Source organism: Bubalus bubalis, chromosome 8, assembly GCF_019923935.1.
Source record: "Bubalus bubalis isolate 160015118507 breed Murrah chromosome 8, NDDB_SH_1, whole genome shotgun sequence".
Taxonomy (NCBI): Eukaryota; Metazoa; Chordata; class Mammalia; order Artiodactyla; family Bovidae; genus Bubalus; species Bubalus bubalis.
Genome location: NC_059164.1, coordinates 119,200,039 through 119,212,677, shown reverse-complemented (window position 1 = coordinate 119,212,677; position 12,639 = coordinate 119,200,039). Strand labels below are relative to the sequence as shown.

Below are 12,639 nucleotides of genomic sequence, written 5' to 3'. Positions count from 1 at the left end.
GATCTACCAAAGTCCTTGGGTCTATTCCAACATAAGATTTCATGATTTTGAGTTTCATTCAACAATGCTACAGACTGTGATCCTAATCTCCAAACTCTAGTTTTTACAAGATACCAAGAGAAAGGGCTATAGAGCCTGTAGCCCAGCAGGCTTCTCTGTCCATAGAATTCTTCAGGCAAGATACTGGAGCACGTAGCCATTCCCTTCTTCAGAGGATCTTCCCGACCCAGGGATTCAACCCAAGCATCCTGCACTGCAAGCTGATTCTTTACCATCTGAGCCACCACAGAAGCCCCATAATTGACATAAAATAAATACACATATTAAATATGTACAAGTTAATGTTTTAACATCTGTATTCACTCAGGAAAGCACCACTCATTATTATAATAAATGTGTCCATCAGTTCCAAAAGTGTCTTCCTGCTGGCTTTTAATCTCTTCCCCGGTGGCCCTCCCCTCCTCCAGTACCCAGGCAACCACTTTCATCACAATTGAGTAGTTTTCATTTTCTAGAATTTTATATCAGTTGAATCATCCAGTGTGTGCACTTTTTGTCTGGATTGTTTCATCAGCCTGATTATATCAGGACATCATTTTACCAGCATGTATCAGCCCTCTTTCATCTTTATTGCTGAGTAGCGTCCCCTTGTGTGACTGTATCACAGTTCATCCATTCACTCATAGTGTTTGCTTCCAGTTCTGGCTATGACGTATGAAGCTGTCCTGAGCATTCGTGTACGACTTTGTGTTGACATATGCTTTTATTTTTCCTTGTAAACTCCTAGGAGTAGAATGATTGAACACACTGGAGTTGTATGCTCATCTTTTAGAAACTCTGCAAATTGTCTTCCAAAGCAGCTGTGCCATTTTGCCCTCCCCTTCCGCCTGCCCACCCCCCGGGTGAGCGTTGCGGTTGTCCGCAGCCTCACTGACACTTGCTACGGCTGATCTTTTTATCTGTAGCCAACCTTCTGTGGTTTAACTTTGTGTTTAACTGATAAATAATGGTGTTGAATGTGCTTTCATGTGTTTACTTGCCACTCTTATCTCTTCTGTGGTTCAAATCTTTCGTCCATTTTGTAGTTGGTGGTTTTGTTTTTTTTATTATTGAGCTTTGAATGTTCATTATATAGCCTAGATACAAGTTCATGACTTGCAAATAATTTCTCCCTGGCTTCTATTTTTATTCTCCTAATAATCCTTCAAACAGCAGCAATGTTTTATGTTAATTAGCTTAAATTTATCCACTTTTTTCTTTAATGGACCATGCTTTTGATATCATACCTAAGAACCTTAGGTCAAACAAGATCTTTCCTTTATTTTTTTCTAGAGTTATTTTGTTTAAAAGGTTTAAAATAATATTTCTTCCTGAAATAGTTGATAGAAATCACCAAAAAAGCCATCTGAGCTTGGTGGTTCCATTGTGAGAAGGTTTTGTTTGCTTGTTCACTAAAAATTCAGTTTCATCAGTAGGTACATTATTCAGAACTGTTCAGGTAATCTACTTCTTTTTTGTCATCCAAAGAATCCATCCTTTGGGGGGAAATTTGTGCCTTTTATCTAAGTTGTACAATTTATTGGCATAAAGTAATGCAAAAAGCCTCCCTATTTTCCTTTTATCATCAGTACAGTCTGCCTGTCGCTTGTCTCATTCCCGACGCTGGTAGTCTGCATCTGCAGCCTTTTCTCTTGCTCGGTACGGCTCGCTTATCTAGCCACTAAGGCAAGCACTCAGCCCCATCTCCTTAACCCCGGGGACACCCTGCTTCTGCCTGGTTCCCCTCCCTGCCTGCCGGTGGGTGATCTGGGGCAACTTATGTTTGTTTCTCGTCTTTCAGTGCTCACTGTCCTTCAGTGCTTGTTTCCAGTGTCTTGAAATTATTGTTTCATATATTTTGGCTGCTTTTTGGTTGTTTCAGACTTAATGGTAAATATAACCTCTGTTATTTCACCTTGTCAAGAACCAGGAGTCTCTTCAATGCATGCATTTTTGAGACCCATATATGTTGAAAGGGCCTTTTGTAACCATTAATATTTAACTTGGTAAATTGTAGGAATTATATATTATATCTCTATTAATCAGGACAATTCCATTTGGGAGATGAAAGTCTCAGTGCCTATTTTATATATGTGTGTGTGTGTGTGTGTGTGTATATATATATATATATATATATATGATTAGGAAAAGAAAGTTTTATTCAACATGTGTAGTAAATTATTTTTTTTGAAACATGACTACTGAAAGATAATTGTATGTTCAAAGTACTGCAATTGTTGATGCCCTGACTTTTAGCACATTGTCCAGTTTCTTTAAGAAGTATAGAACAGTGGAAGGATCTACGTGGGTGCTGCTTGCTGCAGGCTTAGGGGAGTTGCCATGCCTACAACATGGCAGACACCACAGGATAAGCAGAGAAACTCTTGGATGAAGCCATACAGGCTGTGAAGGTCCAATCATTCCAGATGAAGAGATTTCTGGACAAGAACAAGCTTATATATGCTCCAAAGCATGCTTCTAATATGCTTGGTGAACTCTGGACTTCTATATTATCACCAAAGAGCTACTATGAACTTCATATGGCTATTTCTGATGAACTGCACTACTTGGAAGTTTACCTGACAGATGAGTTTGCTAAAGGAAGAAAAGTGGCAGACCTCTATGAATTTGTACAGTATGCTGGAAACATTATCCCAAGGCTTTATCTGTTGATCATAGCTGGAATTGAAAGGTTGTTGCTGAACCATGAAAGGCACCAGGATTCTTGGCCTCCAGAGGAGAAGAACTCAGTCCAGGGCCCAGAGATGAGTCTTGATCACTCAGAGCTTTTGTGTAATAAAGTTTTGTTAAAGTATAAAGGAGATAGAGAAAGCTTCTGACATAGACATCAAAAGGGGGCAGAAAGAGTGCCCCCCTGCTAGGGTTAGCAATGGAGTTGTATACTTTTTAAATTAGTTATTACAATGAATCAAAAGAATGTCTGGAGGTTGTAAAGATCTTACTAGACCCACCCCTATAATTTACATTTTTAAGATAAAGGATTAGCCAGAAGGTTTTCAGGAAGGAGAAACTGTCCTCAAGCAGGATACATTGTTGTTATATAATCCTTAGTACATAGTTTAAACTGAGTTGTTTGTTGTTTAATCATCAGTTCCAGGCTTAAAGATCAAAACGTTGCATGTGACTAAGACTAAGGAATGTAGAGGGAAAAAAACATTTTCCTTTCCTCCTCCTTGAGAATTCCAGACCCCTATCTCCTCCTTGAGAACTCCAGACCTCTCTCTCCTTGGGGACCCCAGACTTCTTATCAACCTGCCTAGGAATTGACTCTCTCAGAATTGTATATGTTAAGTCATTTCCTCAGTCCAGGAAAGATATTTTGAAAGATTTGGTAGAAATGTGCCCTGTTGTGCAACACCCCCTGAGAGGTCTATTTCTTTGAAATCATCTACTTCAGTGCAGCACGAATATCTTACCTGAAGCAGGAGAGCCAACAGATGAAGCGGGTAATATCAGTGACCCCATGGATCCCATGCAAAGATACTCAACTTTGCAGAAATGAACAAGCTATGGGGTTGAATGCAGCATCAGCGACAGAACTGAGATACAGAAAAAAGAGAACAAGAAAGACAAGAACTGAGAATTTTAGCAGGAAGAAATTTGGTGCACCTTAGTCAGCTGGAAGGTGTAAATGTGGAATGTTACAGATTATTTTGACCAGCATATTGGAGCAAGTGGTGAACTGCAGAGATGCTTTGGCTCTTATGGGGTACATTATTCAGGTTTCCCCCTGAAGAATTCCACCTTCAAACTTTGAATCCTTTTCTTTGGGCTTGTGCTGAGTTACACCAATATGTAAATGTGAAAAAAATAATCATTTCTTTAATTGATAGATTCGCTTTATTTGCTCACCATGAAGATGGACCTGGAATCCCAACAGATATTAAACTTTTTGACATACTCTCACAGTAGGTGGCTACAGTATTACAGTCTAGACAAGACATGCCTCCAGAGGACGTTGCATCTTTACAAGTCTCTCTTATTAATCTTACTATGAAGTGTTATCCTGACCTTGTGGACTATTTTGATAAAGTTCTAGAAGCAACAGGGGAAATATTTAATAAACTCAACCATGAATATATTGCTACCAGTACTGCAGTTTCACCATAAGCTCACCAGACTTTTGAAGATACCCCTTGACACAACAATATTTTAACAGCCTTGAAGTTAAAATATTTTCACCCACTCTTTGAGAACTTTGACAATGAGTCCAGAAAGAGCATGAGTTGTTATGTGCTTAGTAATGTTCTGGATTATAACACCAAAATTGTGTCTCAAGACCAGGTGGAGTCCATAATGAATCTGATATCTACAGTGATTCAGGGTCAGCCAGACCAGCCTGTAGAAGACCCTGACCCAGAGGGCTTTGCTGATAAGTAGAGCCTTGTAGAGAACATTTCGTGCAAAGTAGGGAATATTTCATGCAAAGATGGGCACAATAAAGGACAGAAATGATATGGACCTAACAGAAGCAGATGATATTAAGAAGAGCTGGCAAGAATACACAGAAGTACTATACAAAAAACATCTTCATGACCCAGATAATCACAATGATGTCATCACTCACCTGGAGCCAGACATCCTGGAGTGTGAAGTAAAGTGGGCCTTAGGAAGCATCACTACAAACAAAGCTAGTGAAGGTGATGGAATCCTAAAAGATGATGCTGTGAAAGTGCTGCACTCACTATGCCAGCAAATTTGGAAAACTCAGCAGTGGCCACAGGACTGGAAAAGGTCAGTTTTCTTTCCAATCCCAAAGAACACCAATGCCAAAGAATGTTCAAACTACCACACATTTGTACTCATCTCACATGCTAGCAAAGTAATGCTCAAAATTCTCCAAGCCAGGCTTCAACAGTACGTGAACTGTGAGCTTCCAGATGTTCAAGATGGTTTTAGAAAAGGCAGAGAAACCAGAGATAAAATTGCCAACATCTGTTGGATCATCAAAAAAGCACAAGCATTCCAGAAAAACATCTACTTCTGCTTTATTGACTACGCCAAAGCCTTTGACTGTGTGGATCACAACAAACTGGAAAATTCTTAAAGAGATGGGAATACCAGACCACCTTACCTGCCTCCTGAGAAATCTGTATGCAGATCAAGAAGCAGCAGTTAGAATAAGACATGGAACAACAAACTGTTTCCAAATTGGGAAAGGAGTACATCGAGGCTGTATATGGTCACCCTACTTATTTAACTTATATGCAGAATACATCATACAAAATGCCAGGCTGGATGAAGCACAAGCTGGAATCAAGATTGCCGGGAGAAATATCAGTAACCTCAGATATGCAGAACACCACCCTTAAAAGCTAAGAAGAACTAAAGAGCCTCTTGATGAAAGTGAAAGAGGAGAGTGAAAAAGCTGGCTCAAAACTCAATATTCAAAAAACTAAGATCATGGCATCCAGTCCCATCACTTTATAGCAAATAGAGGGGGAAACAATGGAAACAGTGACAGACTTAATTTTCTTGGGCTCCAAAATCACTGCAGATGGTGACTTCAGCCATAAAATTAAAAGATGCTTGCTCCTTGGAAGAAAAGTTATGACCAACCTAGACAGCATATTCAAAAGCAGAGACATTACTTTGCCGACAAAGGTCAATCTAGTCAAAGCTATGGTTTTTTCCGGTAGTCATGTATGGATGTGAGAGTTGCACTATAAAGAAAGCTGAGCACTGAAGAATTGATGCTTTTGAACTGTGGTGTTGGAGAAGACTCTTGAGAGTCCCTTGTACTTCAAGGAAATAAAACCAGTCAATCTTAAAAGAAATCAACCCTGAATATTCTTTGGAAGGACTGATGGTGGACCTGAAACTCTAATACTTTGGCCACCTGATGCCAAGAGCCAGCTCACTGGAAAACATGCTGGAGAAGATAGAAGGCAGGAGGAGAAGGGGCAACAGAGGGTGAGACGGTCGGATGGCACGACCGACTCGATGGACATGAGTTTGAGCAAGCTCTGGGAGGTGGTGAAGGACAGGGAAGCCGGAGTCGCAAAGAGCTGGACAGGACTGAGTGATTGAACAACAATAGTTGTGTTACTCACTGCTGTTTCAGGTGTGTAGTTAGTTTTATGTGTCAACTTGGCTCAGCCATAGTAACCACATATTTGGCCAAACATCAGCACAGATGTTGCTCTGAAGGTATTTTTAGATGAGATTTACATTTGAATCGCAGACTTTAAGTAAAGCAGATTGCTCTCCAGAATGTGGGTGGTCTCACTCCCTCAGTTAAAGTCTTCAGAGAAAGATACTCAGGTTCTCCTAGGAAGAAATTCTGCCTCCAAATGGACTTGAGACTAACTGCAGCACCAGCTTGGTCTGACTATCCAGCTGGCTAATCTGACCTGACCTGCAGAATCAGACTCCACAGAACCACAGCCTTGTGACCCAGTTTCTTCCCTATCTGTCTATCACCTGTGTATCTTGGGTTTTTTTCCTCTGGAGAACCCTGACTAATACAGGTGCTTTAGACTTTCTTTTCTCAGAATGTAAGCTATTTAACTCCATGATTAGAACCATACCTTGTTAGTAGCATATTATTAGGTAATTTAACATGTGACAATTCACTGAGCGAAAGACTGTGGTCTATACGTCTATGTGTTTAAGGTCTATCGCACTGTCTGACACTCTAAGTATTTGCTGAATGAATGCATATCTTATAATCAGATGGCTGATTAATAATAGTTGAGAGAAAATGTAAATTCAAATGTTTAAACCTGTTGAGAGATGCCCAGATGAGCACAGCCATCCAGGCTGTGTGCAACAAATTTAGTGTCGACGATCTACAAAGTTTTAAAAGAAACCCAACATGGATTTTGACTTAATATTCTTTCCAAAAATAGATATTTACAGGAAGAAGATGAAGATATTAAAATTCAAAGTAGGTAGTTGTAAGGAAAATATTTTCTGTGCACAAACATAGTAAATCTACAATATTTCTTATTAATAAGAGATTTTAAATATTAAAAATATTATTTCAATACAAATATGAATAGATTTGTAACTTTTTATTTCTTATCCAAAATTATGACTATTCAGAGTATACTATTAGCATCTTGAAACTGACACTGTAGAAAGTATTGCCATTATTTTTCAGCACTCAAAAGTAGAAGTAGAGACTGAATCCTAGGGGACTTTATTATAGTTTAGTCACATATAGCACTCAGAATATAAAGAGTAAATCTCATAAGTAAGTATTCTTAAAAACCAAATGAACTCTTAAGTTGTATTTTGATGTGATACTTTCTTTTTACATTAACAGATTTTAATATGTATCTACAGCAAAGAGGAAACTCATCCCATTTGGTAGGTGAGGTACCCAACAGAAAGAGAAATAGGCTTTACAACTTTCACCCATTACTGCAGAGAGAGAATTTGTGGTGACTCTCATATAAATTAAGATATATCAAGTAATGTTCAACTCTTAAAGAAAATTGGAAGTCTCTATATCATTTATATGTGATTCTGTATAGGAAGTGCATAGGAAGCCCCTTGGGAAAAAAGCTATGACAAACCTAGATGGTGTATTAAAAAGCAGAGACATTACTTTGTCAACAAAGGTCCATATAGTCAAAGCTATGGTTTTTCCAGTAGTCATGTATGGATGTATGGAGTCACATATGGAGGAGGAAATGGCAACCCACTCCAGTATTCTTACCTGGAGAATCCCATGGACAGAGAAGCCTGGCTGACTACAGTCTATGGGGTTGCAAGAGTCAAACACGACTTAGCAACTAAACCACCACCATGTGTGAATGTGAGAGTTGGACCATAAAGAAGGCTGAACAGCAAAGCATTGATGCTTTTGAACTGTGGTGTTGGAGAAGACTCTTGAGAGTCCCTTGGACTGCAAGGAGATCCAACCAGTCCATCCTAAAGGAGATCAGTCCTGAGTGTTCATTGGAAGGACTGATGCTGAAGCTGAGGCTCCAGTACTTTGACCACCTAATGTGAAAAGCTGACTCATTGTAAAAGACCTTGATTCTCAGAAAGATTGAAGGCGGGAAGAGAAAGGGATGAGAGGATGAGATGGTTGGATGGCATCACCGACTCAGTGGACATGAGTTTGAGCAAGCTCCGGGAGTTGGTGATGGACAGGGAAGCCAGGCGTGCTGCAGTCCATGGGGTTGCAGAGTCAGACACGACTGAGTGACTGAACAATAATGATAGGAAATGTGCTTCTTGAATCTCCAAAGTTCTTACTTATCTGCACATAAACTTACCTGCTTATGTGCAAGCAGTAATTCACTACATATTTGAATATTGTGCTAAAACTATTAGAGCTTATAAGAAGTAGCCTCTTTGTAACCTTGACAACTTCTCTTTGATAGGATTTCTTTGTTTAAATTAGAAAACAGCAGGCATTGACTATTATGCAGTTGTCAAGACTTAAAACTAAAATTACATATTGTGCATCAAGTGAATTAGGAGGAAACATTGCCAGATATCTATAATTTTTCCATCCCCCAGCAAGACTCATAATTTTGTAGTTCTTTCAGATTCAGAGGGAACGGGTAATGCTTAAATTCATAATTCTATAAGAGGAATGTAGAGGAGAATGTCTTACAATCATTAAAAATGAAAAGTCTAAATATTATACCAAGATTAAGTTACAATGGAAAAACTAATAAATGTGACAAAGAAACTAGTGACATGCACTTGATACAAGAAAAATATGAGAAAAAGTGCAGCCTATATGCGGAGAAGGCAATGGCACCCCACTCCAGTACTCTTGCCTGGAAAATCCCATGGACGGAGGAGCCTGGTAGGCTGCAGTCCATGGGGTCGCTGAGGGTCGGACACAACTGAGTGACTTCACTTTCACTTTTCACTTTCATGCATTGGAGAAGGAAATGGCAACCCACTCCAGTATTCTTGCCTGGAGAAACCCAGGGACGGGGGAGCCTGGTGGGCTGCCATCTATGGGGTCACACAGAGTCGGACATGACTGAAGCAACTTAGCAGCAGCAGCAGCAGCCTGTATGACAGTCAAAGATGTAAAATTAATAATTTAAGAATCTTTACAAATGAGTAAAACAATATGATGAGTAAGATAAAAATGGCAGCAAATATGAATGAATAATTAGAAAAAGAAACACTGATCAGTGAACATGGAAAAAAAGTGCCAACTTTATTTCAACCAAATAAGTGAATTTGAGCTAATAATATATTATTTTATAACTTTCAGATTGGCAAAGACTAAAGAGTAAGACAATACCCAGAGCTGATGGTGATCTGATGAAATAGGTGCTCTATTAATGGGGTGTATATTTTACATTGATAGTCATTATGGAAGATATCAATAACCTCAGATATGCAGATGACACCACCCTAATGGCAGAATGTGAAGCAAAACTGAAGAGCCTCTTGATGAAAGAGAAAGAGGAGAGTGAAAAAGTTGGCTTAAAGCTCAACATTCAAAAAACTAAGATCATGGCATCTGGTCCCATCACTTCATGGCAAATAGATGGGGAAACGGTGGAGACAGTGACAGACTTTATTTTCTTGGGCTCCAAAATTACTGTGGGTACTGATTTCAGCCATGAAATTAAAAAACGCTTGCTCCTTGGAAGAAAAACTATGACAAACCTAGACAGTGTATTAAAAAGCAGAGACATTATTTTGCCAACAAAGTTCAGTCTAGTCAAAGCTATGGCTTTTCCAGTGGTCACGTATGGATGTGAGAGTTGGGCCATAAAGAAGACTGAGCGCCAAAGAATTGACACTTAGAAACTGTGGTGTTGCAGAAAACTCTTGAGAATGCCCTGGGCAGCAAAGAGATTGAACCAGTCCATCTTAAAGGAAATCAGTCCTGAATATTCATTGGAGGAGCTGATGTTGAAGCTGAATCTCCAACACTTTGGCCACCTGATGGGAAGAAGTGACTCATTTGAAAAGACCCTGACGTTGGGAAAGATTGAAGGTAGGAGGAGAAGGGGACGACAGAGGATGAGATGGTTGGATGGCATCACCAACTCAATGGACATGAGTTTGAGCAAACTCCAGGAGATAGTTAAGGACAGGGAGGCCTGGCGTGCTGCAGTCTGTGGGGTTGCAAAGAGTCAGACACAACTGAGCGACTGAACAGCAACAGCATGGAAGATAAACTTGCAACATTCTTGTTTACTGAGATGCAATTATCATATAACATCTACTATTTTATTTATTATCCTAAAATTTCTTATTGCTGGAAGACTAGATCCCCAGACTTGTTGACTGTCATGCAGAGTAGAGTGAGGACTGAGAGCGCCCTGACGAGCCGAGTCCGTGGGCCTGAGTGAGCACTGAAGGCTGCAGTTGGGTCTTTTTTCTCCACTGTGTTCTGTATGGTTGAGGTTTTGGTCAAGAACTTAGATAAATTGTTCTCGGTTTTCTACAGTTTGTAGAGAAAGACAATATTTGTGTCTCCTTTGAATTATAGAATCTCAGGTCAGATATACTTTCCAGACTTAATTCCATTCTTAAAATCTAAAATTCACACTTTTAAAGTGTGCGGTTCACTCAGCTGAAGTACATTTGCATGGTTTTGCCACTGTCAGCACTTCTAACCAGGCAGGTTGCATCACGGCCCCCAGAGAAATCCCTAAGCCTCGGCACACGCTCCCCACTCCCTCCCCCACCTCCAGCTCCTGGAACCACTGTTCTGCTTTCTGTCTCTGAGGATCTGCCTTTTCTGGACGAGGAAAATGGAATCACGGAATATGTGGTCCTTTGTGTCTGACTTCTCAGCATAAAGTTTTCACGGTCCATCTGTGTAGTATGTCAGGACTTCCTTCTTTTGTCTAGCCATATAAAAATTCCATTATATGAATAGACGGCATTTTATTTATCCATCCATCTCTTGATGGACATTTGAGTTGTTTTTACATTTTGGCAGTTGTGTAAGATCCCCTGGAGAAGGGAAAGGCTGCCCACTCCAGTATTCTGGCCTGGAGAATTCCAGTCCATGGGGTCACAAAGAGTCGGACGCGACCGAGCAACTTCCACTTCCACTTATAGAGCTATGAGGCTTCCCAAGTGACACCCGTGGTGAAGAACCTGCCTGCTCACACAGGAGATGAAAGAGACGTGGGTTCAATCCCTGGGTGGGGAAGATTCCCTGGAGTGGGAAATGGCAACCCACTCTGGTACTCTTGCCTGGAAAATTCCATGGGCAGAGGAGCCTGGTGGGCTACAGTCCATGATGTTGCCAAGAGTTGGACACGGAAGCACCTGAGCACACATAGAGCTATAATGAACACCAACCCTTGCTTGAATTCCTGCTTTTGGCTCTTCCCCTGAAGAGTCTTTCAGTACTTTGAATATGTCGTCCCACTGTTCTGTGGCCGATATGGTTTCTGATGAAAAATCAGCTTTACTATTATTGTGGATACATTGTTCACAATGAGTCCCTTCTGTCCTGCTGCCTCCAATATTCTCTGTGACTTTTGATAGTTTTACCTTTTTAGGTGTAAATCACCTCAAATTTTTCTTTCTTGGAATTTATTTGTGCTTTATAGATGTGTAGACTAATGTTTTTCATCAAATTTGGGACGTTTGGGACATTACTTCCTTAAATTTTCTCTCTACCCCTTTCTGTCTCGCCTCTCCTTGAGGCTTCTATCATGTATATGTTGGGGTTTATTTTTCTTTCTTTCTGTTTCCTTGTTTTTCTCACTTGAGTAAGTGAGACTAGATCGTCTCACTTGACTTATCTTCAAGTTCTCTGTCTCTTTCTTCTGCCAGCCCAAACTGTTGTTGAGCTCCTGCATTGAATTTTTCCATTTTAGTCCTATTTCTCAACTTTATAAGTTCTCTTTGGTACTGTTGTATAACTATGATCTGTTATTAATATTATCTATTTTGTGTAACCTCACTCTTACGCTCTTCTTTAGTTCTTTAGACTCCAAGCCAGGCATAATATTAGTTCCTAGACATAGTCACTGCAACTAATTTAATGTCTTTGCCTGTTGAATTCAATGTCTCAGATTACTCAGGGAGAATTTATACTGGCAATTCTTTTCTGTTTTGGGCCAAACTTTCCTGTTTTTGGATATCCCAAAATTTTTGTTGAAAACTATTTTTGCTGTTTTTTTTCCTAACAAAATATGGCAGTTCAGGAAGTGAGACCATTCCACTGCTCCAAAGGAGTCCTTGTTTTGCTTGTTGTTACTGTTGTTTTTGACTTTCCTAAATTCATCATCTGGGCTTCCCTTGTGTCTCAGCTGGTAAAGAATCTGCCTGCAATGTGGGAGACCTGGGTTCGATCCCTGAGTTGGGAAGATCCCCTGGTGAAGGGAACAGCTACCCTTTCCAGTGTTCTGGCCTGGAGAATTCCCTGGACAAAGAAGCCTGGCACGTTACAGTCCATGGGGTCGCAAAGAGTCAGACATGCCCAAGCAACTTCCACTTGCAAATTCATTACGTAAGTCCATTCTCTGTTACATGTGGGCACTGACGTCTCTGTTTGCTGCTAATGACAGAGCTGAAATTTCCCAGACAGTCTCGAGCAGTAGGTCTCCCGGCCTTTGCTGTGGGCCTTGTGTGTGCTGTGCTGATGCCCTGGCAGGCGGATTACAACATGGGCTCACC

At 40.3% G+C, this 12,639-nt stretch overlaps 1 pseudogene; it reads left to right on the top strand.

Annotated features, from left to right (window-relative positions):
• The first annotated feature begins 2,379 nt into the window (after positions 1–2,379).
• On the top strand, positions 2,380–4,440 carry LOC102415664 (annotated as a pseudogene).
• Positions 4,441–12,639: the final 8,199 nt, after the last annotated feature.